At 38.3% G+C, this 26,539-nt stretch overlaps 1 protein-coding gene across 3 annotated transcripts in view; it reads left to right on the top strand.

Annotated features, from left to right (window-relative positions):
• Positions 1 to 556: 556 nt before the first annotated feature.
• Positions 557 to 26,539, top strand: part of MAP3K13 (mitogen-activated protein kinase kinase kinase 13) — a 153,913-nt gene continuing 127,930 nt past the window's right edge. For 2 of the 3 annotated variants that reach the window (XM_053657632.1, XM_053657629.1), the window contains exons 1-3: positions 564 to 643; positions 1,348 to 1,378; positions 2,291 to 2,416. The gene's annotated coding sequence lies outside the window, so the exon portion shown is untranslated. Of the gene's footprint in view, positions 644 to 1,347; positions 1,379 to 2,290; positions 2,417 to 26,539 lie in introns of all 3 variants that reach the window. The other variant, XM_053657630.1, reaches the window with a different exon arrangement.

Raw genomic sequence — 26,539 nt, 5'->3', positions numbered from 1 at the left:
ATTGTGTCATCGCTTTCCATGTGTTATGTCCCAACACCCCAACCCTGTGTTCTATAGTAATAGTATGTGTTTCACACCTGAGGAAACAGGCACGAAAAGGTTAAGTAACCTCTGCCTAGGTAACACCGTAACAACTGAGAGGCAGATTGGAAATTAAGCAGCATAGTCCCACTCCACTGGGCAGAGGAGTCGCAAAAATCACAAATATCCTAAGAACAATTTTGTGATTTCTCCGAGGAGACAGACAAGTCTGGAGGAGTGCTGAGTGCAAGGTACAGAAGGAGCAGAGGCCAAATGTCTACAGAAGAGAAGACTGCAGAAGTTGGCAAAAAAAAGCTTGAAAAACAAAAACAAAAGCCACTTTTCCGGGTTGGACAACACTGCCGGCGACTAGGAAAGCAAGGGTAAAAGAACCGGTAAACAAGATTTGCAGAGCGCTCGCACGCCGAAGAGGAACCAGGGTGCCAGTCGGAAATAACGTCAGCGGAGGGCGGGGCGCGGAGCCGGATGGCGGAGCGGTGGCGACCGGCCGGACGTGAGGCGCAGGAAGTCCCGCCCTGAGGGCGGTGCGGAGTTGTAGAGGGCGTCGCGATGGGCGGGGATCTCCTCCTGGGGTCCACCGAGAACCTTGGATCCCGGACAGGTAATTTGCTGGCCGAACCTGGACTCGGGCGAGGGTGGGAGTTAGGGTTGGTGGCAGGCTTTGCTCGCGGCCTTAATGCTCGGGCGGGTAGAAATGGATCTCACATTAAGGGGGAGAAAAAGGCTCTTTGGCTTGGGATTCCCTGGGGTGATAGGGATGGGAAGAACTTTGGGAATGGGGTCGTGAGGGCCGAGGTCGTCGCAGAAATACAGACAGGCTGAGTTTTCAAGGAATCGGACGTGGTTTAGGGGTCGTGGGCTCCGGAGCTTTGGCGCTCGGGGATGGAGAGATTGAGCCCGGGCACCGAGAAGAGCTGACCTGGAGTTCATTCTCCACCTACACTGATACACTGACCCCCAGGGCTGTTCTAGGAGACAGACACAGACTTGTCTTCTCAACTCTTCATCCAGGACAGTGCTTTGCCAGTATTAGGCATTCTTTAGATGCTGTCGAACATGAACTAATGAACGTACGAGCAGATTCTGCCTCAGCTCGGGGGGACCTTCTCCCCAACTTCAGTGTCCCCACCTCTGAATAGAGAAGTGACTCCAGCTTAGTTTGTGGACCAGTGATTGATGAGGATGCCGGTGCAGTAGAGATTCAGGACATTGTTGTTTTCTGGTTATTGAAATTTAGAAATGTGTCTTCATGTTTTTCTCTGGTGTGGGTAGAGAGGATAAGGTGACTCATTTGGCTTCTTTCAGGTACCCCCGCTTTTCTGGAAAGAACTTCCAGGTGAATGATACCGGGCAGGAGTTGGCCATCGAATGATAAGCAGCAGTTGTAGCACTGAGCTTCTAATTTGTGTTCTAAGTGCTTCCTTTTCACAGATATGAACTCACTTTTCTTTTTCTTAATGTTGTCTTTCTTAAATTGGAGTACTTACATTTGAGATGTAAATGAGAATTATTTCCTAACAGCGGTTTCACCTGGTGTGTTCACATAAGGTTAACTTCTTCCAAACAGTTGTAGGAAGCCTCTGAAAGACTAAATCCCTAAAGATTAAATTGTTTCATTTGTTTAGATGTCTTAAATGTGATAAAGAGTAGGCACAGGCCTAAAGAACTAGGACTGTAACCACATTGTTTTTGGTTGTCAGGCTGTGTAATGGGATCCGGGCATGAATCACTAGTCCCATCAGGTAATAATAGCTCCTTAGAGGTTCTAGAATTTTATCCTTAGATTGGAATTTATGACTTTTTTAAATAAAGAAGAAACTAGTAAAAAATTTTAGATTTAAAAAGTCTAAGATGTTCTTAAAAATAAATTGGAAAAAACAAAGGTAGACATGTAAATAAGTTTTGCAGTCACTTAAATTTTTAAAAATTGCCTGCCTTTCACTCTGGAAAGTGTTGGTATATCCAAATCACCCCCATCATTGTATGCTCAACATTGGTGTCAACTTCACAATACATATAAATAGGGTACAAAGTAAGGTTTTGAGGTCCTCTAGATTTACGTAATGTTAATGTCTTAAAAATAAAATCTAATTTTGCTACCTCAATCTGCTGTTAAATGTCATGTCTATTTATTTTGCACATCTAAATGTCTGTATTCATAATAGTAGCTATTATAACTATTATTCATAATAAGTTGGTATCCAAGTGGTAACTTAGGTGTGTGCATTGACATTCTTGAGGTTTTCAGTTTTGCAGAACACTGATATCCATGGACTCTAACATGAACTTCACTTAAAGAAATCCACGGACCATAATGGACAAAAACATGAGTCATTTTGTATTGTGGCATTCAAATCCTAGCACTTTGGGAAAGGTAAGTTATTGACTGAGTTCTATGTTAGATGAGAGAATAGCCCTGGATTGGTCTAGGAAATTGTAAGATTATGATTGAAAATATAGACTGAATCTCTTTAAAGTTATGTTTTCATGTGGTCCTTCCAAAGAGAGGTTTGTTCTCTGTCTATGAGGCAGTTGTTACTATTTACCTATAAAATTGTTCAGAAAAAGAAGTGATTGACACGGTATATTATTCCTGAAAGATTACTACTCTGCTTTCTTTTTTTCTTTTTTTAGAAGTTCCTTTTAACACTGTAGAGTATGGTAGACTATGTCAACCTATTGAGACCCTGTAGGAATGGGGCCTCGAATAGTCCTTTAAATCATCTCACATCCAGCTTTGGCTCTGTACTGGTATAGATCCCAAATCTTGTGGCCAATTTTATGCCTTAGGTAGAAGCAAGAAAAGAGGTCCCAAAATGTCTTTTTTTTTAATCCTGCCTTATTAGTGCTATTTTGTTTTTCTTTTCTCTTCTTTGATCTTCTTTTTAAACATTTCTTAGATGATTCATTCTCCAGGCCTTTTATCTTTCTATCCTAGGGGATAAAATTACTGTTTTACCTCTCCTAGGTTAGGAGTTTGTTAATTTTTAAAACTTGAACTTCTAGTTCATTATTTATGATAATGTTTGGCAACTTTTAAATCACTAAGCATTGAACTTATGTTTTTCCTTACATTGGCTTCTTATTTAGAATTGGGTTCATTCTAATTGGATAGAGTTGGATACACTGAAAAATTTGTACATAAAGGTATTCATCATCATATTATTTTATATTAAAAAAACAACTAGAAATAGCCTAAACATCCTTCTACCAAGTTCTGATTAAATAAATGCCTTCATACAGTGTAGTATTTTGCAGCTCTTAGAGTGAAGCAGGTGGAAGTATGGTGGAAATATGAAAAATCTGCATGAGATACATTGTTAACTGAGAAAAACAATATAAAAGTATATGTGGTCTGTTTTTCATGTTTTTAAAAGTATACATGCAACTTCTTCAAATCTATGTAATACACTATTACTTTAAATTTATCCATATATATATTTATTGACAGAAGAACTCCTGACAAATGAAACCACAAGTCTAGAGTAGGAAGATGACTCCTATTTTTTGTACACTTTTTCTAGTGGATTATTTATTTATCTACTTATTTACTGTGACCATACTATTTTTATAATACCAAGAACCAAACAGCCCTGGCTGGTGTGGCTCGGTTGGTTGGAACAATGTACTATGACTGAATGGCTGCAGGTTTGATTCCCAGTCAGGACACATGCCTAGGCTGTGGGTTCGGTCCCCAATCTGGGCACCTACGGGAGGCAACCAAGTGATGTTTCTCTCTCACATCGATGTTTCTGTCTCTCCCTTCCTCTCTACCTTCTCTCTTTAAAGAGTCATGAAAAAAAATGTCCTTGGGTGAGGATAAAAAGAAATTTTTCTTAAACAAACAGCAAAGCTTTAAGCTAATTTCATAATTAGGGAGCCTACTGCATACAATTTCTTACAACTTTTGTCCTTATAATTACTTGCACTAGTCAGAGGAATGGGGTTGCACAGTGAGTTCAGTTCTTTTACAGAGGTACATCAAACCTTCCAGTTTGATGATGTCATAATGGCTTTAACTCCAACATTAGATCGTTACTCTTAATAAGAATTTGTGATGAATTAAGTGTTTAGTGCTGCCAAATGCAATACTGTTATGTAGTTTACAGCACGTGGCTGACTTCCTGAGCAGTTTGCAAGCTCGGTAGGTGCTGCGTGGGCTCCGTTCTTCTGAGCTCCTCATTATTACTGAGTGGGATGGATTTTGTTTTATTTGAGTTGCCATTTAGGGACTCTACTTTTTACACGAATTCTTAGTTGCTCATTTTGTTTTGATTTTTAGAATTAGCCTAACTCATTTCAAAGAATGGCTTGTTCTCAGTAAACCAGAAAGATCATTTAGATATATGTGGATAATCTTATTCTGTATTGATGATACTACTTTCAATTGGGTGATTATTTGCTTTGGGATGCAGCAAAAATTTCTGATGATTTTTACTTCTCTGGCCATCTTTGTCTTTCCACACTATTGTTGTGGGGAGTTTGGAATAATAGTAACAGGTGAATAAAATGTGCTGTACAAGAAATTTAAAGATATAGTAATTTTCATTTTAGAGGTAGAGGAATTTATTTGAGACCTGCTTGAGAATAAGCTTTGTAAGGTACATATCCATATGATACCACTAATTGTGTAACTAGTTAAAATTTCTAAAAGGCCACTAATCTAGCGGCTGCAGCATGGTTAGTGAAACAGGCCAGGTTGTGGTAGGCCAGGTATTCTATACCATACTTCAGCACAGTGTTCTGCTTATAATCATTACTGTTAAATCATGCTTTGCTTTTTGAGATCCATGGGTTGAATCACAACTAGCCAGGAAGTGAAAATTACTGGGCAGGAAGCCTGGAGGGGGACTATTTTTTCTTGCTGAAAGAATGGATAGTAATGAATTGAATCCAAGGATTGATTGTGTTTTCCTGAGTCAAGGTGGATGTGGTAAAGGTAACATATAGTAAGAAAGGAGATGAGCATGAACATCAAACTTAGACGTAGGTAATACAGAACTGGGGAAGGTACATGTATAGGTATGTCTATGCATACATGTATGTGTATGCACATAAATGCATAGTACATTATGTATATAAAATGTGTGTATATATTATTTTACACATAATATATAAAATTTTTTTATGGAAGACAAAAAAGTATAGGAAGATACTCAAGTTAATCCAGGAGAAAAAATTGTCAGAATTTTAAAGCCTCAGAGCTGGGCCTGTCATAGGCTAATTAATGATTGTGAGAGCAGCTTAAAGAATTGTGTATGTTTTAGGATCATTACAGGGTTTGAGGGACAGGAAGGTAGACAAAAGTCTGAGAGTGAGAAAATTTAAAACTAATAATCTGTTATAGTTAAAGGTATCTTTTAAGGTTCTGTTTTGTGGTATTGTTTGGGGGAGGGGAAAAGAAGGAAGAACTCAAAAATTTATTGCTGTTCGGTTTGAATTTGAGCTGTCAGTCTTTCCTAGCATTCTGACTGTGTACATACAAGATAGGTTAACTAGATCTACTAACCTATGAAACATGAATTACAAAAATTGGTTTCATTGTTAGGTATTCCTTGAAGGAAAAGGAAATTGTTTTCATAATTTTTGAGACTGTATGAAAAGACAGTTGTGGTGATCTAGATTGAATGGGCTGGGTTATTTTGTTCAGAAAATAGAAGACTTTGGAAGAGTTAGAAATGTACATGGAAGTGTATTTGTTTCTGCTGAGGCCAAAATTAATTCTAACTGGGAGAAGGTATAGAACTAGTCCACAGTGGAGCAGACTGTATCAAGAGTCACGGAACTCCAGGTCACTAGGGTTGCTTAACACGGGTTTGAACAACAGGAATGTCGCAGAGGGGTTTTCTCTGTGTGGGAGCTTGTGCTCGGTGAATATGAAAGTCCCTTTCCAACCTAATTTTTTTATAGTGCAACAAAGTGACTTTTTATAGTATGAGTGTATGTTCTGTTATCTCTTGTATTTAACTACTGATAGCTAACTTATCCACTGGTTACTTATCCACCAAGCTCTACTCTCCCATAACCAAGAAATAAATTTAAGAATTAATCTGAGCTCCCACAATATAAGACACAAACTACGTACTTGTCTCAGGTCCTTATGAGTAAGGACCAAACTGGGTTTGATTTTCTTTTTTGTAGATGTAGTTCTAACAGGCGTAATTAACAGTGAATTGGAAGCAGCAGATTGTTAGTGCCCCAAGTGCTTCTGCTAGGGGCATTCACACGGACAAGCACGGGCAAGAAGAAAGTCAGGAAGCAGACCAACTAATTTTAAAGCTGTAGTACCCCTGAAAACAGCTCTGTGTTAATGGGTATTCAAAATGATAAGCTTGCCTGAACTTTAATAAGTTACATTTAGCATTTTCAGTAGAAAGAGCATGGATTCTAGAGTAGTAAAGACAGGTTGGAATCTGGCCTCTGCTATCTACCAGGTGTTCTATTAATTAGCTTCATTATTCATTCCAAGCTTCAGTCTCATCTGGAAAATAGCAATTTACTGAAGAGTAAGGATAATGTATGTGAAACATTTGTCTACATTAGGTGATAAGTAATTAATAGCTATTATTATTTCATTATTGCCATATTACTCTACCTTAAATGTCTTAATTGAGCAGGTAGTCTATGTCTACTTTACAAAAATTAGCATATAGAAATAAATACATATATATACACATACATAGACAAAATAGGCAAAAGTAGGTTTACAGTTATGAGTGTATGAAGCAGTTTATTATTTTATTGTTTATTAATCATTGTAGTATTTATTTGTAGTATAACTGTAAACTTGCTTTTGCCCATATGTGTATGGAGAGAGAAATATTAGGTTATATAGATCACCAAAAAGATAAAAGGAGTAAAGTCACCAATAATCTTCTATCACTGTTAATATTTTAGTGGCATGCTTTATTTTAAAACTATTTTGATGCTCCTGCAGCAGGGCACTTCTGAGAGGCGCCTGTTGAAACTGAGTCTTTGTTACTACAGTTGGGAAACTTCAGTTAGTCACTGCACATTCTAATCCGAGTATGCAGGGAAGGCTGAGACAGTGCACAATGCTGATTTGCAAAAGCCTCCATGCTGGAAAATTTTGCTGAATTAAAACCAGCCTTGTAGAGTACTTGGTGTAGGTTGGTGTTCTGGAGCCAGAAGATCTGTGTTTAAATCCTGACTCTACTGTTTTCCCAGCTAGGTAAAATAAACTACATGAATTTCTAACTTCTCTGTGCCTCATCTGTAAATTGAGAATGATAGTAGTATCTAATTCATGGGATTGCTGTGAGGACTAAATGAATTTACATGAAGTGTTTAGTGCAGTGCCTGGCATGCAGTATAGACTCAGTAATTGTTACTCAATAATTTTATTATTAACTTTTACCATCTTAAGGTTTTCTTGGGGGAAAAAGCAGGCTCATAGGTGTACATAAACTAAAAAGAAGTTAGAAATAGCACAGAAGCACTAAGTAAGATTTATGATGTTATTCATTTGAACCTGCCAAGTGGTCTGAATTTTTCCATACTAAGGCTTTGTTACTTTTTCCTCCCTGTTTAAATATTTTCAAAACAATATTCCTAGTTCAATCTCTTTCTTCACCCCATGAAATCAACTTCATTTTATGGCGTCTCTTCCAACAAATATTTTGGCCGTGTTTTCAAAGATAAAGCCCTAGTCTTAAAAGACTAGCAGATGTCACAGGTAGTGATCAAAGAGATTCAGGAAATTATCATTAAATCATTTTATCTTACGACTGCCCAAGGAAGTTAGGTAAGAACCTTAAATTCTGTTTCAATTTAAAGTGAAGAATATTAATCAGAGATAAGCCAATGAACATATTAAGCTTTTCTCTACAGTATATCTTTTTAAAATCTCTTTGTTTCCTTCTCTTTTTCTTAATTTCTCTTTGGTTTTCTCCTTTTGTTCTTTTAGCATGGTATCTAGTGATCTGATTGATTACTGGCCAAAGAGTTACAGCTTTTCAAAATCCCTTAAGTTTTATTAGGTTTGCTAGTAGAATTTTTTGTGTGTTTTGTTTTGTTTTAAAGCATGAAGTACAAGGTTTTGAAGAGCCCAAGGCCCACCATCATTGCGCATTCAAGATTGAGGTTTGAAAACTTCATCGAGACTTAGATTCTCTTCAAAAGCCTCAAGTCTCACCTGCATTAAAGCTCTCCACTGAACTCTGTCACAAAAGTAAAAACTCAGAGGGACTAAAACCCATTAATCCATTCCGTTTTATATCCTTTTCTCTGGGCTCTCAATTTACTTCACCTTTAGGGTGTTTCATATTGCTTATGTTCCTTTAGACTAGAGCCAAAGAAACGGGGCTTTCTAAAAGAATCTATATCCTGTGGCCATAAGTTTTCATTGGTAGAGAAGCATAAACTTAGCAGCGTAAGTTTAGAATCACGTCTTTTGTTATATCCTGTAAAAACTTGAGTTGACAATAAGAAAAAGAGGATGAAGTGGTAAAAATATTTGAGGTCAGGTTATATACTCTCAGAAGTCATGTTGTTTAGAGAAAAGAGCCTCAACCCAAAAGTTAACGGTTCTTATTCTCTCTGCCTCTTTCCAGTTATTCGATAACCAGGAAAGTCACTTAGCTGCTCTGAACCTTTACTTCATCTGCTAAGTAAATCTGGTAGTATCTTCCCTGCCTACCTCACAGGGATGTTGTGAGGATAAAATGAAATAATGTACATAAAAAGGACTTTTAGACAAAATGTGCATATAGATATAGGGTGCAGATATAGTCATAAGTCATTTCCTCAGTTTTGGGCCCAGGGAGGTAGGTGATTCAAGCACCTGAAAGTGGGCACCGAGTCCAGGCTGGAATACGGAAACCAGGCCTTGTTGGCTTTTGTTTTCTCTGAACACATGGAATACTCCTGAGTGTTAATTCTAAGAAGGAGGAAGACTATAAATTTCCCTAAAATTATAAGTTAGCATTCATAATGCTCTAGAGCTGTTCTGTATTGTAATATTTGTGGTTTATAAAATTTGTTACTAAGTTGTGACTCGCTTATTTTTTTAAATAAAAGAACATAGAGCAGAAAATTTCACAATGCATCCCACCCGGTAAGAGTAAATACTGTTTTAGCTATATATGTGTGTGAATGGGTGTGTTTGTATTTGTGTATGTGGTCATGAAATAAAATGCCTTTTTTCCTAAGAGTTGGAGTTGCCGTTCTAGGAGTATCATTTAGTACTAATGCCATTCTACCCACTTGGGTTCCTAGGAGACTTTTTTTTTTTTCATTTCATACTACCTGTAACAAAAGAATTAATAATTAGTATCAGTTTGACTTTTGCCTAATTAATGAGTTTTTTTTAATTTCAGGGTACAAAGAAAGCCTATAGATCTTCTGGATATTTTATTTAACATGCTAATACCATCTGCTCTGGTGCCAGACTGTTCATAACATTTAAGGTTGCTTCAGCCTCATACTAGTAGAAACATTATATAAAATATTTTTTCTTAAAACAAAGTTACTTTTATTTTTCTGTCCTGATGGAAAAGAAAAGACTCCCACTTAGCATTGTCTGAGGATCCCTGGAAGATAGGCTGTAGAGAGTATAGCTCATGTTGCAAGGAGTCCAATGGTCTCTAGAAGAGAAATGCCATTTTTTCTCTGAATAACTAAATTTGTCTCTAATGATTTAACATAAATAAGTCACTGGCATTCACTTATTCAGCTGTTTCTCTAAAACCAGTCATCCGCCTTTCTGGTAGCAGCAGTAGTCAAGAATAGGTGTCTCTCATAGTACCCACGGACCATGAAAGGGGATGGCCTTTTCTTTCCAGGGCTGTACATTCCAGTTCATTGGCAAAGAACAGATTCTTTACTGTACTGAAACATTATATTCGGTGCCCTGGGAGTATTTAAGTTTGGATGAAATATTGTAGAAAATACTGATTTTTTACCTCCTTATGAATTATATAAAGGTATATAGTCCTAGTGGCATGAATATTTGTCAGAAGATTTAAAATGTAGTCTCCAGCTGCTTCATTTTTCTGAGCAGTCATAGCCAGACTTTATGCATTGGTAGAAGCAGAACAAATTGATTGTGCAAATTGAGGCTCTTTTGTGTATGACAATTGGCAACAGTGGCATAAAGGTTTATTATCATATATGATCAACTCTTTTGTTGTACCTCCCCCCAAAAGAATCACATTAATGTGTATCTTTTCTCCATGGTAAAACCAGGCTCTACCTGTAAAAAAAGGGGCTCTCTGCTTACGCAACCACCATGTCTGTCCATACCGCTACAATTGCTCTTTTTTTCTTTTTTTAAAATATATTTTATTAATTATACCAGTACAGTTGTTCTATTTCCCCCTTCATTCCCCTCCACCCTGCACACCCCCTCCTCCACCATTCTCCCTCTTTAGTTTATGCCACTTGTGTCAAGTTCTTTAGATTCTATATTTCCCATACTATTCTTACCCTCCCCCCTTATCTGTTTTCTACGTTCCATCTATGCTACTTATTTTCTGTACCTTCTCCCCTCTTCTCCCTCTCCCACTCCCCTATTGCTAACCCTCCATGTGATCTTCATTTCTATGGTTCTGCTCCTGATCTAGCTGTCCTCTTAGTTTGCTTTTGTTTTAGGTGTGGTTGTTAATAACTGTGAGTTTGCTGTCCTTTCACTGTTCATCTTTTTTTATCTTCTTTTTCTTAGGTAAGTCCCTTTAACATTTCATATAATAAGGGCTTGGTGATGATGAACTCCTTGAATTTGATCTTATCTGAGAAGCACTTTATCTGTCCTTCCATTCTAAATGAAAACTTTGCTGGATAGAGCAATCTTGGTTGTAGGTCTTTGGTTTTCATGACTTGAAATACTTCTTCCCAGCCCCTTCTTGCCTGTAAGGTCTCTTTTGAGAAATCCGCTGACAGTCTGATGGGAACTCCTTTGTAGGTGACTGTCCCCTTATCTCTTGCTGCTTCTAGGATTCTCTCCTTCATTTTAATCTTGGCTAATGTAATGATGATGTGCCTTGGTGTGTTCCTTCTTGGGTCTAACTTCTTTGGGACTCTCTGAACTTCCTGGATTTCCTGGAAGTCTATTTCCTTTGCCAGATTGGAGGAAGTTCTCCTTTATTATTTGTTCAAATAAGTTTTCCACTCGTGACTGTTGCTCTTCCCCTTCTGATACCCCTATAATTCAGATGTTGGAACATTTAAAGATGTCCTGAAGGTTCCTAAGCCTCTCCTCCTTTTTTTGAATTCTTGTTTCTTCATCCTTTTCTGTTGGGTCATTTTTTTCCTCCTTCTGGTCCACTCCTTTGATTTGAGTCCCAGTTTCCTTTCCATTACTATTGGTTTCCTTTGTATTTCCATTCATTTCCATTAGTTTAGCCTTCATATGTTCCTCTAATTTGTGATTAAAATCAACCAGTTCTGTGAGCATCCTGATTACCAGTGTTTTGAACTGTGCATCTGAAAGTTTGCCTATTTCTTCGTTGCTTAGAGTTATGGGCTCTGGGGCTCTGAGTTGTTCTTGAGCCATGTTTTGATCTGTTCGTGCCTGTTAAGTATGAGGAGCGGAGCCTTAGTTGTTTACCAGGGTGGGGCCACCCAGGTAGCTGGTTTGTGATGCTGTATGTGGGGGCAGGGTCAGAGAGGGACAATGGCGGTTCCCTCTGCTGCTTCCTGCCGCTGGGGCCTGCGCGGTCTATCTCACTGCTAGCTCCTTCACCGGTTTATCTGCATGTGAATGTGTGACTGCAATCAGCCCTCAGTGGGTCTGCCTGCTTCTCCACACCTGGGATCTGCCCACGGCTGCACCTGGGTCACGAGCCCAGGTCAGTCTGGTGAATATTTCCTGCCCGACCCCGCTCTGCTGCTGGCTCTGCCCCTCTTACCGGTTTGGCTGAAGGGTTCGTTGTTGTCAGACTTCCATGTAGTTCAATTTTCTGCGGTTTGGCTGCGTTTTGGTTGCTAAAACTTTGTTGTTTTTAAACTTAGTTGTGCAAGAAGGCGCAGTGCTTCCACCTACGCCTCCATCTTGGTGGAAGTCCCCCCGTACCGCTACAATTGCTCTCGATTGGTCTTCTGAATTTAGTCTTCCCTCTTCCAATCTCATTGTTTTCAGAGTCATTTTAAAAAATATATAACAAATCTCTTTGGTCTCCTGCCTTAAACTGTTCATCTCTTATTGCCCTTAGAATTTAACCCCAAATCTTCATTTGTTCTTTTTTGCCTACTTAGCTCCAACCACAATGGCCCTCCAGTCCCCTGAAAACATTTGTTTTTTTCTTCAGGGACTTTTTCAGATACTTTCTGCTTGGAATGTTCTCGTCCCTCATACCTCTTCACTTAACTCACTCTTACTTATGTTACTGATTTCACCTTAGGTATTTTTTCCCCAAAGGTCTTCCCCCCACACCCCAGACTGGAGTCGACTGTCCTCCCTCATTATATTTTCATAAATCACCAAGTTCATCTTGCACCTGGTATAGTTATTATTTGCTTAATCATTTGTTAATATTCTTACCCACAGACTAAAGCTTCACAAGGACAAAGACTGATGTGTGTTTTACTTATACTAAATGCCCAGTGCTTCGGGAAATCCTAGTAAATAGTATGAATTCAATAAATATTTGCAGACTGATTTTTTCCTCAGCTACCATTGGTCATTTAGGCGTTTCACATACTGAAAGTTCTTCTAGGTTATTTAACTTCTGTTTAGAACCTTCTAATTATTTCTCATCTCACCCCAAGTTATAAGCCAAAGTCCCTACACTGCTCTTTCAGGCCTTACCTGATCTGCCTTTGACATTCCTTTATCTCACTACCATCTCCTGTCAGTCTGCCACAGCCACTCTGGTCCCCCAGCTGATCCTCAGAAATGCAAAGCTTTCTTCTGCCCCAGGGAGCTTTGTGCTTCCTAGTCCCTGTAGCTGAAATGCTCTGGCCTTGGATACATATGGTTTAATCCCTCATTTTCTTCAGGTCCTTCAAGTCATGATTTGTCACCTCACTAAGTTCCTCTCTGACCGTTTTACTTAAAATTGTAGCTTTACTACCATCCCATTCCATCCCTCTTCTTCCCTGCTTTATTTTCCCCATGGTAGTTTTCTCTCACACTGTTTACCAGTGTCTCCCCCAATACCCAGAGTAGTACCTGACACATGGTAGGCACTTAGATCTTACTTATATTTGCAAGACTGAGACCTACAACCTGAATTGTGAGATTTAATATTTAAAATTATTTTAAAAGTTAAGTTTATTTATATCTTGCTCTATTCTAACAAATAGTTTAAGTGGCTTTTAAAACTATATATAGTACAAAAGGATAAAGACATATAAAGAAAACAAAACAAAGAATGTTAATAGTAACACTAAACTGGGTCAAGTTAATGTATGGAACATCCTCCGTCATGGCTAAAAGCAGGTTGTAAATTTGACTCATCAAAGAATGAGCTTGCTCAGAAATGGTCATTGGACTGGAATCATGATTTTTTTTTTCCTTTGGCACAGGTCACAAATACTTGAGTCTTACATGGGAACCCAAAAAACCTATTTGATTTAACTATAAAATTGTGAAATGCTCTTCTGTATAAAGTTTGCTTTCTGTACTAGGAAGTTCCTAGTACAGAAGTTCCTCTGCTTGTATTATGTTGGGACATTTCTAAGGTTGATTCAGACTTAGAAACTGGATATTTTTTAAAGTCTGCTGTCAAAGATACCAACCAGCACATTAATTACTCTAGTTTCTCTGACTTTAATCATGAGGTAGTATGAGATTCCAGTGGCTGTGGCTTCCTTCCTTCTGAGGTAGATAATTGGTAACTTTGAAATAGGTTTTTCATTTTACAGTCTACACATATTACAATGGTGTCGAGCATTGTAAACTAATACAAGGTTATATGCTGATTATATCTCAACAAAACTGGTTTTTATACAGTCAACTACTGAACTGGGTTGGAAGACTGAGAGTAAAGCAGGTGAGTAAGACTTCAAGAAATCTTTCACCAGTGTAATTGCCAAAGTCAGAGCTACATTGTGTGTGTATGTGAAGTTTAATGGGGCATTTGAGCATATGTCTTTCTGTTCATGGAGTATATACATTTCTAATTCTACTTTGGTTTTTGTTTTGTTTTGTTTTGTTTTGCCATGTACAACTGAATGCGAATTGTGGAGCCACCTGCAGGCCACGAGAGACGGCAGGGCTGCAGAACCCTCAGTTAGCCCTGCAGTGTCCCATTGGACAAAGCTGGGGCTTTGAAGCAAAAGATGAGAATATTTAGCTAAGTGGTGTACTGCTGGCAAAATGTGCTCTTTTTTGACTTTTTCTTTTTTTATTATTTTTTTTAACCTTCCTCTTTTCTGTCTTTGACCTGAAGGTAAACAGTACTCTCTGAAGTCAAATCTTCTGTCCTGCTCCACTTTTCAGGGTTGAAAGAGAGGAACTAAACCAACATTAGACTTTTAAAGAAACAATGGAAATATATATTTTAAAAAAATCATTTATGCTCCACATATTTCAAAGAAAAATATGAAGAGACATAATGAGAACACCGCAGAACCATTAAAGTGGACAATTCTCATAAAAGGATAGAATTTCACCAAAAACATGAGTTGCTACCAATCAACATGTTGCTGATCAATGATTATATTGGGTTATATTTAATCTATAAGTATAGGTTATTCTAAATAATTTAAAATGTATTAATTGAATATGCTTTACATGTTTACTGGAACTTTATGTTCGTTTTTAAAGAACTCCAGCAAACCTCATTTTGGTGTTAGATGAGTAACAGTAGAAAACCTGAGAACAGACAGAACTGTTGGTGTAAAAATAATGCAAAGGTCACCACATCTTCTAGCAGAGTGGTGTAGAAGCAGAGAGATCTTGTTTTCAGTAAAAGTGTTGAAGTGGCAGAAAGAAAATAATGTCCCAACTTCTTTGCTGACACAAATTTTGCTATCATGAGGACAAAAAAAAAGTGCCCAGGCTTTTAAGTCGCTGTTTCCCAACTGCGTTATTCAGAATGCTGACACAGCTCAAAACACTGACTCCAAAGGGTTCTGAAATGAAGTAAGTTTGGAAAATGTTGCATTCTCTTTTGGAAATTTATAATGCAAATTAGCATTTTTCAAACTTACATGTGGCCAGAACACATTTCGCTAATAAAATCTTAATAGCCCTTGAGGTAGTCTATCAGGAAATGCTCTTCTATATTTAAAAATATATTTAAAATACAGGGTCTGGCAGAAGTAACGCCTGCTTGATTGTGGTTGGTAGGGTAATAATATGGGTGTAATAATTTATAGTTTTAATTTGACCATTTCACCTAAAATGTCATATGGTATGCTTGAGGGCGATATTGTTATATTACAGAATTATATGACTATGATTTTCTAATAAAAGATTTTGTAATAAAAAGGGGAATCATTTGTGCCAGACCCTGTATATATATATACACACAAATACATTATGTATAATACTATACAATAGTACTCGATAAGCTATAAAACTAAATTAATCCTAATTATCTATAAAATTTTTGTTCAATGTACTTAATGAATATAGATGTTAAAATATTAAAATTTTTCCAGAATTGGTACATATGTTCTAAATCGAATGCATGGCTACTAAATAATTTGTACAGCATTGATACAGGTAATCCCTTGTCTTTTCCTGGAAACACTGTCTTTACTTGGCCTCCACTTTGGGTTACCTCCTACTTTGCTGACTATTTCTTCTATCTAGACTCGTTTCTCTTGATGATCTTATCTAGTCTCAAAAATTTTAATACCATCTTTACTCAAAAATTTAATACCATCTTTATCTCCAGCTTGGACACTCCTATCAACTCTTTAGGGCTCTTTAGGGTTTTTACATTACATATAAGATCATGTCACCTGTGATCAGAGATCATTTTACTTCTTTTTCAATTTGGATACCTTTTCGTTTTTTTTATTTGTTTTGTTTATTTGTTTGCTTCTAATTGCTCTGACTAGGGCTTCCAGCACTATATTGAAATGAAGTGGCAGAGCAGGAATCCTTGCCTTATTTCTGATCTTAAAAGGGAAAGCTTTCGGTTTGGTATGGGCTTTTCATATACAACCTTTATTATGTTAAGATAGTTTTCTTCTGCCACAGCCAGTGTGGCTCAGTTGGTTGGAACGTCGTCCCATAACCGAAAGGTTGGCGGTTCAATTCTCAGTCAGGGCACATGCCTAGGTTGCAGAGTTGATTTCTAGCCCTAACATATATGATCCCCTGTCTGGGAGCATATGGGAGCCAGCCAGTCGATGCTTCTTTCTTGCATTGATGTTTCTCTCTCTCCCTTTCTCTAAAAGCAGTGAAAAATGTCCTTGGGTGGGGGTAAAAAAATTTTTTTAAAGATGGTTTCTTCTGTTATGAGTTTGTTGAGTGTTTTTTAATCATAAAAGGGTATTAATTTTTGTTGACTACTTGTTCTTTGTCAGTTGAGATTATCATATTATTTTTGTTCTCCATTCTGTTAATGTATTGCATTATATTGGTCGATTTTTTGTATACCGAACCATTCTTGCATTCCAGGAAAAAATCCCTCTTGGTTATGGTATATAATCCCTTTAATGTATAGTTGAATTTGGTTTCCCAGTATTTTGTGAAGGATTTTTGTATCAGTGTTCATCGGGGATATTGGTATGTCATTTTCTTGTAGTATCTTTTTCTCATTTTAGTATCAGCATATGTTGGCCTCATAAAATAAGTTTGGAAATGTTCCCTCCTTTTCACTATTTTGGAATAGTTTGAGAAGGTATGGTATTAATTCTTCTGTAAAAGTTTTGTTGAATTCTTTATTGAAGCCATCTGGTCCTGGATGGTTCTCCGCTGCGAAATTTATGAGTGCTAATTCACTAGTTTTACTAGTTATAGGTCTCTCCAGATTTTCTATTTCTTCAGGAGTAAGTCTTGGTAATTTGTATGTTTCCAGAAATTTATTCATTTCTTCTAGATTATCATCCAGTTTGTTGGTGTATCATTGTTCATAGTAGACTCTTCTGATTTCTTTTTATTTTTGTAGTACCAATTGTAATGTGTCCTCTTTCATTTCAGATTTTTGTTATTTGAGTCTTCCTTTTTATTCTTTTGTCTAGCTAAGAATGGTCATTTTTGTTGATCTTTTCAAAAAAGCAGCTCTTAGTCTCACTGATTTTTTTCATATTGTTTTTCTATTCTCTTCTTTGTTTATTATTTTACTGATCTTTATGATTTCCTTCCTTCTGCTAATTGGGCTTAGTTTTCCTAGCTTTGTTGATATTCTTATTTTGTTCATGCATCATTTTCCTGATTTTCTTTAGTTGTCTATCTGTGTTCTTTTCTAGTGTATTGATCATCTTTAAGAACTTTGTGTACCCTGGCTGGGTGGCTCAGTTGCTTGGAGCATTGTCCTGTACATCAAAAGGTCATGGCTTCAATCCCCTGTCAGGGCACATACCTCAGCTGTGGGTTTGACCCCCAGTCATGGGCATGCAGGGAACAACCGATCGATGTTTCTGTCTCACATCAATGTTCTCTCTCTCTCTCTCTCTTTAAAAATCAATAAACATATCCTCAGATGAAGGTTTAAAAATTAATTTGCATTCTTTATCAGGTAATTCATAGACTTCCATTTCTTTAGGGTCAGTTTTGGAGATTCATTTTGTTTCTTTGATTGGATCATGTTTCCCTATCTCCTCATATGCCTTGTTATTTTTTGCTAAGAACTGTACATTTGAAAAAAAAAAAAAAAGCCACCTCTCCCACTCCTTTGGACTGATTTCATACAGGGGAGTGCCTTCACCCGTCAGTCCTCCTATAGATTTTAGGGGCTTCTCAAACCTTATATGCAGATGAATCTTCTCTGGACTTGCATAGGTGCTTTGCCAGTTAGAGAGGTTCACCAGTTAATTTTTCAGGAGTTTGTAGTCTCTTCCTCCCTCTGGCGTTAGTCTGCGGTATTGCAGATTTTCTGGTGCTGCCACTAAGCCTCCGAGCTCTTCCCTGCTCTAGGGATCCAAAGTACGCCAATGACCTCAGCACTGCAAGTCAGGTAAGACAGAATCTAGTATGGCAGGCAGTCCCTCCAAAAGCTGGAACATTACACATACATTTCACTCCTCTTTCCCTCCTGATGGGGAAGTTGTGAGTTGGGTGTTTACTCTGATCAGAATGAACTCTGCCAACTTGGGGGAATGGCTGTAACAGGTGAAACAAAATGTCTTTATTACCCATGTCAGTGTGGCTGTTCTTGACTTTGAGCTTTCCTGAGGTATTACAACTTCTTAGCTGGCGTGTGGAGGCCACATGAAGGCTTTTTAGGCCATATATTACTGTTAAGTTGATGTCTTCGGGGGAAATTAGATCTTGGACTTCCTATTCTGCCATCTGCTGAACCCTGTGGGGGACGAGATTTGGGGTTTCCTGTGCCACCATTTTTACTTAAAGGACGCCAGTTGTGTTGTGCTTAGGGCCCTCCCCATTCCAGTATGACCTCATCCCAACTTGGCTACATCAATAAAAAGACTTTTCAAATACTCACATTCACAGATACCAGGGGTTAGGACTTCAACTTTGTGGGAGAGGGGTGACACGATTGCACTTACAGCAGCTTCCACTGGTGCCATAAAAGACTGAGGACAGACAGAATATCTGGGAGAACAACGTTTTAGAATACACTGTTACAAAACCCTGCCACTCTACCAATCATTCTCTCATATGAAGCACAAATCTTAATGCACCCAGACAGGAAACCTTTCTGTTTTCAGGGTCCAGACAAAGGTTCACTGGAGGTAGGGTAGCAGCAAAAGATTTCCGCCCTGGGGAGATCCAGGTACTTCACCACCAGCAGCTGCAGCTACTTCGTATTTGGTGCGGAATATTGGTTGCGGGGAGTTTTTTGCTGTGTTCCCTCATAGATACAAGGTAGCATATAGGTTGGGATGGGGGTGCAGAAAGCCCTATTCCCAAGGCCTGGGTGCATAAGGCCTGCCCTAGATGGAGGCTGGACCAGAGGAACCAAGACAGCACCGAGTAACAAACAGCAGCAGGCTACCACTTAGGGAGGGGCAAGGATACAGAGAAGGACCCTCTGTGGCACAGGCAGGCAGTGACCACCGAAAGCTGAGGAGGGAGAAGGGTCACTGAGTAAATCCCTTAAGTGTCCCGTGGTCTACAAGGAGCACAAAGTACCTGTCCCCCACTGCTGGAGGGAGGTACACAGAAGGCAACTATAGCAACAATTAATAAATTCTGCTCCACTACTGACTAGATAATATTTCTGGCATTTCAGTTTACCCGGCTTTGGAACAGAGTAAGTGTGCCTGTTTTCAAGAGTAACTCTTCTTTTGCACAGTGTGTATGGCCATTCTGGAGGCAATGTCTGGCCTTGCCTACAATAAAAAATTACAAAATATGTGAAAAAAACAACCCATTTTCCAAAGATAAAGCAATCAGTAACCCAAACACAGAGATGATGCCTGTCGGAACTATCAGACAGTAACTTTAATTATGGTTAATGTATTAAAGAACTAGTAGAAAAGGTGGGACATATGCATGAACAGATGAGGAATTTTAGCAGAGAAATGCAGACTATAAAAGAGTCCAATGGACATACTAAAATAAAAGATATGTTATCCAAGGTGAAGAACATCTTTGACAGGCTTACCAACAGGACACAGCTGAGGAAACAGTATTTGAACTTGCGTATCGGTCGATAGAAATCGTCCAAATGGAAACACAAAGGGAAAAAAATGAGAAGAAAAAGAAGTGAGAAGAAAATAATATATATGGCATAACTTTCCAAGTATCTAACTATTCCTGGGATGGACAGAGGGAGTCAGCGCCTGCCACTCCGCTATCACTGCCATTTCTCTTCGTTTATTTTTCTTGTTTTCTGTTCTAGCTGCTTTCTGCTTCTGACATTCACTGTGGTGAGTGAAAGCTACACCCAACTTTCCAGAAGAAAGCCAGACTCTTGTTGGAGCTTAAAGACAACCTCCTAGGAGTTGAGTCAGAAGCTACTTTGAATTAAACTATCTCAAAATTATTTGTCTCTAAAGAGCTCCAACCAGGGGTACCTTGATAAGACTGGTACCTTAATTTTCTTCTATTTCAGAATGAGTTTCCTAGGACAACCCAAATAGTAGCGCCCTTGGCTTCCTCCCCATTTTGAGAATGTGAGTCTTGCAACCCCATGTGTTTGCTGTCGGCCCCAGAGACATGTTTACTCATTTTCTTGGCAGCCCAGGAAGGTCCCCAGGCCCACTGAGGTTCCTGGATGTTTCACAGAAGATTCCAGCTGCTGTTATAAAATGGTGTAGAGATGCTCCGTCTGCTGAACTTTCCCTGATACTCTCCTCTTTTCCAGTCACTCACTACCCGCCATCTCAACTTCTGAAACACGGGTGTGCTCTGTAGAAATTCAGATTGTGAAAGGTTTCATTGTTTTTCTGTCCTGGAACAGCTTTTGAGAGCAAGATAGGTGACTGGGCTAAAAGTCCAAGGCAACACTTAACTGTACTTTCACCTCTTTAAAACAAGAAGTGCCATGCGTGGAATTAGAGGTGTGGCCTAGACTGGGGAAATGTTTTGCTTCCATTCTAAATCATCCCCACTGTTGCTTATGACTGGATTGATTTTCGGTGGTTAGTTAGTTTCATGAATACCTCACCTATGGGAAAGGACAGGGTTCCCATAAGGCTTTTCACAGTAAATCTGAAATAACTTCATCTCCGGAACTAGACATTTTAGAAAGTCCAGAATAAAGCAAAACCAAAAATGCTTTCTATCATCTAGATTTTAAGGTAATCATATTAATGTGACAGGGATTAATTGTGGGCTCAGATTCCCACTTTCGCACGATATATTCTATGTTTGACATACTTAAAAATCATCCTGCTTTTGACAGCTTGAAGCTGTGTCAAGGGTAAATTTCTTGAGCAAATATATGAAGTTTTTCTGTGTATAATTGATCCTATAAATACATCATATCATACATATTTAACTTTGATCTTTCCTTAAATGGCCTAAGGGAGAAAAACTTTTCATTTTATGAAGTTGATTGATTCGTTTGTGATATCAAAGTTCCTAGTGCAGAGGCTGATACCACTTGGCATGCGACTCTAACGTGTCATGTGAAAGTAGTTTCTGTTCGAAACTTCCAAATAGATACTTCAGAACTGACGGGGAATTCCAGCAAGGTCACTCACCCGTTAAAACTTTAAAGAAACAAAGAGGTGGGGGAAATTGTCTTTGTGTAAACATTAACTATCTGACTTTTTTAGTGGCTCTTTTTTTTTTAATAAAGGGAGAGCTTGAACTGCATTTCTTTTATATTTCGAATCAAAAATAGTAAATGTAATTAATTTAGAGGTTAAGCTTGTATCTTTATAGTCTATTATATCTCATCTAGATTAGCAAAATATCTAATGCTTGGAAAAATGGCTTTCCATAGTCTAGCCATTAAAATGTCAGGAGACAGAGTATAGGCATGAATTCTTAAAAATGGTTTCATTGTGTTTTCCTTGGTCGTTATATTGGTTGAAAGAGAACCAGTTATTGCTCTTGAAGCTTGTATAAAGCTGCCCTTCAATGACATGGAGAGACAGATGGGCATTTGAGCGAACATTAAAGTATTGTCATTCTGTACATGTCTTTTGTGGGGTCTACATACACAATGAAATGTCAGCTGTTTAAAAAGTAGCAAGAGGAGTTCTTCATCCATAGACTGGCAGTGTATTCAATCCTGCTTCTTAAAAGCCATAGTCTACTTAATGTTAAAATTGGCCTATATGGTGCCTCATAAGATGATAGCATATTGAATTTAGTTTAATTTAATTATTGTATGACTTTCAGGTCTTTTACTACTGCAACTGTGTGTGCATTGGTAGGTCCTTCATGAGAGGCTGGGGGTCTGACCTGCAGGGACCTGTACGACCTGGCGATCTCCGTCCCTCCTATTCCATATCCCTCACACTGTTGCTGGGCTGGCAGACACGTTCACTGTCTACCTTTGGACAACGCAGAGCTTTTATAAAAGATGTTTATTACATATTGAGTAGATGGAAAATATTTATAAATATCTATAAGACTTATTAGAATAATTATGTAGAGAGCATAGGCGCACCTACAGCCCTCTGCATAATTTTGGGTTTTTGATAACCCAAAAAAGCGACGTCACCGTCACCGCCACTGTCTCCTGTGTGCTTCTCTCTGATCCTAGACTTTTCTTGCTCCCTCGGAGATAACCAGAGTTCTGAGTTTTGTGTTAATAATTTTCTTGCTTATTTCAATGGTTTTATCGTGTCTGTATATTCCTATACAGTTTATTGATTGGTTTTATACGTTTTATTAGTTTTATTACTTACTGTTATTGCTCTAATGGCCTTTCTCACACAAAAGATATAAAAGAAATCTTTACTTGGTCAAAGTATTGCCTGTGGCTTGTAGACCAAGGCTGTTTAAAATTAGATGGGAAATATCAAAGCAAAGCTTTCAAATCTATGCTTAGCCTGGTTTATGAAGACCTACCTAACGCCAAAGTAGTATTTTACTTTACTTGGCAAAAAATTATATATAAAAAATGCACTTCCATTTTACTGGTATACTTACAGTCTACACTTATGTCAGGGTCTCATTTGTTTTTACGTAAATTAGACTTTGAAGCAAGTCACCGATTCTTGCATGAACACTTACGCTCACACTACGTGTATTCACATGCATGCACAGCAGTCTCCCCCGGCTCGTTCTTGGGGGACCCTCCTGGATGCACGAAACCACAGATAGGACGTAACACAGTAAGTCCTCACTTAATGTTGTCAGTAGGTTCTGCAACTGTAAGCGAAGCAATGCATAACAAAATTAATTACACCGTGGGCTAATTGATGTAAGCAAGAATTAAGTTCCTATGGCACCTCATCAATGTTACAATGAAACAACAGTGAACAAAACTGTGTTATTCAAGGACCTGCTATTCACTGTTTTTTCTCTAATGCATACCTAGGAAAACACTTAATTTATAAATGAGGCACAGTAAGTGGTTAACAACAATAACTAAGATTAGAGTGAGTACAATAATATACTGTAATAAAAATTATGTGAAAGCGATCTCTCTCAAAATACGTTATTGTAGTGTACTCACCTTTTCACTTAAAGCAGTACTTTTGGGCTTCTCTTTGGTGTGTCTGAACCACCAGTGTCACCACTCTCGTGCTTTGGGGCCAAGATTAGGTAAAGTACGTGTTATTTGAACACAAGCACTGCCATACTGAGACAGTTGATTTGATAACCCAAACGGCTTCTGACTGACTGACAGGCAGGTAGCTGTACAGTGTGGATACGCTGGACAAAGGGGAGATTCTCACCCTGTGCAGGACAGAGTGGATGGTGCAAGATTTCATCACACCACTGAGGATGGCACACAACTTAACACTTACAGATTGTTTATTTCTGGAATTTCTCATGTAATGTTTTTAGAGTATAGTTGGCTGTGGGTAACTGAAACTGCAGAAAGTAAAATTATAGATAAGGAGGGGCTACTGTACACACATACATGTATATGCATGTTTCATACATGTATGAACATGTGTGTATGCATGTGTGCGTGTATAGTATTGGTTGGTACTTAGTATATGTTCATCATTCTACAAATAGCATTGACCAAGCATCTGAGGGTAGTTGATACTGACTTTCTTCTATGTAGCTAAGCTCTAGCTACAGATATAAAAGTTAAATAGATTGTTACATAAAAAGCAATAGCAAATAATGGAGGAAACATGGTAAATTGAAGATTTTGTCCATCATTTTACTTTTTTGAATATGAAATATTTATTGTAATTTTTCATGCAAGACAATGGTTTATCGAGTTATTTTTTAAATAATAGGCATCCTGAGTTTCAATAGCAAGCATGCATTTCAGGATAGCTAGCCATTATGATTCCTACGCCAGTACCCCCTTACAGAAGAGGAGAGTGAATTTGTAGCCCTAGAATTAGGAAGGTGACCTCCTGTAAAAACATTGTACACTTGCATTTCAGGATGTGTCTTAAAAGCTCGTGCTAATTTTACATTCTTCTCTTTGTTTCAAGACCTTTTTTTTTCTCCAAATAAAGCTGACGCTGCATAAAGATTTATCCTGTGGCTTCAAATACCCCAGTTTGAGAAGCATGATAATAAATGGAATCCTATTTCCCAAAGGCCTTAAATCAGAAATGCTTTCTTGTAAGAAAATTTTGAATTCTGCAGTGTGGGTTCCATTTTGGGTTCACTGAAAGTATAAAAGGTCCTCTGGAGTCACCTCCTCTGCCATCAGTGATCTCTCTCTTTTTAACCATCTTGTGGTCTTTTGTGTATCATTTCTTGGACAGTGAATTTGATGGAATCCTTCTTTAATCTTTATATTACCTTGGTTTCCCTATCCTGTTTCTTTTCAAAACTCTTTGGCCATGCCTTTCCTGTCTTCTTTTCTATTCCTCTCTTTCCCCTGATTGTGCTCCTGTTTCCATGTAAGTTTTAGCTTCTCCTTCCTTACACCTTACCACCTTTCTTAGCTTTCTTGGTTCTGTCCTCTCACTTGTAATATCCAGGTGCCTTTTGGACGATTCAGCTAGGACATTATAGAGTCCCTTCATACATGACATTTATGAACTCATTCTCGCATCCCCAGTGCCTTGCATGGAGCCTGGCATTGTAGGTACCAACAAGTATTTATTGAATGAGTGAATTTAATGAATCTCATTTTCTTTTAAAGCAGCTTCCTCCTCTAATTACCATCTTTTGTCACTGGTATCACTATTCTTAAGTCTGCTCTCTGCTACTGCAAATATTTTGTTGATTTTTTTCTTTTGACATTTACATTTTATGTATTAGCTCTTTTCATTGTATTTTCATAAGTCTAACCCTGTTGAGGTCCTTGCCATCTCATGCCAAGATTACGTCTGGGTTCCCATCTGGCCTGTTTGGTTCTAAAATCTTCTCTCTCCAAGCTATTTCCACCATAGCTACTCTAATAACCTTGTATTTGTTTATTTATTTCTTGTTTTAATAAGGTTTTCATTTCTGGAATAATTTTAGGTTAACAAAGAGGTTACAAAAATAGTGCCTTTAGCAAGTTTCTCCTGATGTTAAATGTACATCTTCATGAGCATGGCTCATCTGTCAAAATTACAAAATTGATGTTGGCACACAACTACTAACTAAAATTCAGACATTATCCAGTTTTCACTAGATTCTCCACTACTATACTTTTGGAGACTGTCCTCAGCATATAATATTTCTTTTTCAATAGGTAATCCAGCTTTGGTGAAAATTCAAAAGAGGACAAAAGAGGACAAAAAGATATACTGTAAATCGCCCTGACTGGTGTAGCTCAGTGGATTGAGCACAGTCCTATAAACCAAAGGGTTGCCGGTTCAATTCCCAGTCAGGGCACATGCCTGGGTTGCAGGCCAGGTCCCCAGTAGGGGACGCATGAGAGGCAGCCACACATTGATGTTTTTCTCCCTTTCTTTCTCCCTCCCGTCCTCTCTCTAAAAATAAATAAAATCTTTAAAAAAGGTATGTAAGTCTCCTTCCCGCCTCTGCACCACAGCTATCCTGTCCCTTTCCTGGAGACAACCCCACTGTCTCTTCTTTCTCAGATATTCTTCCAGAGAGACTCCCACTTTTTCCCCCCCACACACTCAGACATACAAGCACAAATAGTTGTTTCCTAAATATACTGCTCTGTACTTTATTGTTTTAAACTTAACATAGCTTGATCATTCGTTTTTTTGGAGTGAGGGAGACCTTGTTACCCTTTTTTTAAAAAAATTAATTATTTATCTTTAGAGGGGAAGGGAAGGAGAGAGGGAGAGAAACATCAATGTGTGGTTGCCTTTCGTGGGTCCCCTGCTGGGAACTGGCCTGCAGGGAACCAGCCTGCAAACCCGACATGTGCCCTGACTGGGAATCGAACTGCGATTGTCTGGTTCGCAGGCCTGAGCTCAATCCACCGAGCTATGCCAGCCAGGGCTGCTTGATCATTTTTTATCAGTAACCCAGAGTTCTTTGTGTCTTAGTCCAGCATCCCATTGGATATCTCCACTGTAATTTGATTGAACAGTCCCCTACTGATTGACATCTTTTACTTTTGCAAACAGTGCTGCAGTGCATGTCCATGTTCATAGTTATTGCTGGGTAAAAGGTTATGTGCGTTCGTAATTTGCTTGCCAATTTCTTTTCAGAGAGATTCTACCAATGTATCTGTCTTTCGTGATTTTTCCATAGCCTCACCAACATTGCATCTTATGAGACTTTTTGAATTTTACCAACTTGATAGGTTAAAATTATGTCATTGTATTTTTAATTTCAATTTCTATTGTAGCGAGTGCAGTGGCATGTCTTTTCAAATATTTAAGAGCAATTTTTCTTTTTCTTTTGTGAACTGTCCATATACTTTGCGCATTTATCAAGTAGGATATTAAAGTACTCTTCTTATTATATTTTCTTGCTAAAATTTTTTAGTTCTGCCCACTT

This window comes from Artibeus jamaicensis, unplaced genomic scaffold (genome assembly GCF_021234435.1).
Source record: "Artibeus jamaicensis isolate MK-2021 breed Jamaican fruit bat unplaced genomic scaffold, CSHL_Jam_final scaffold_474, whole genome shotgun sequence".
In the NCBI taxonomy this organism is placed as follows: domain Eukaryota; kingdom Metazoa; phylum Chordata; class Mammalia; order Chiroptera; family Phyllostomidae; genus Artibeus; species Artibeus jamaicensis.
The sequence above is the reverse complement of the archived record's forward strand: the minus strand, read 5'-3'. Positions and strand labels throughout refer to the sequence as shown.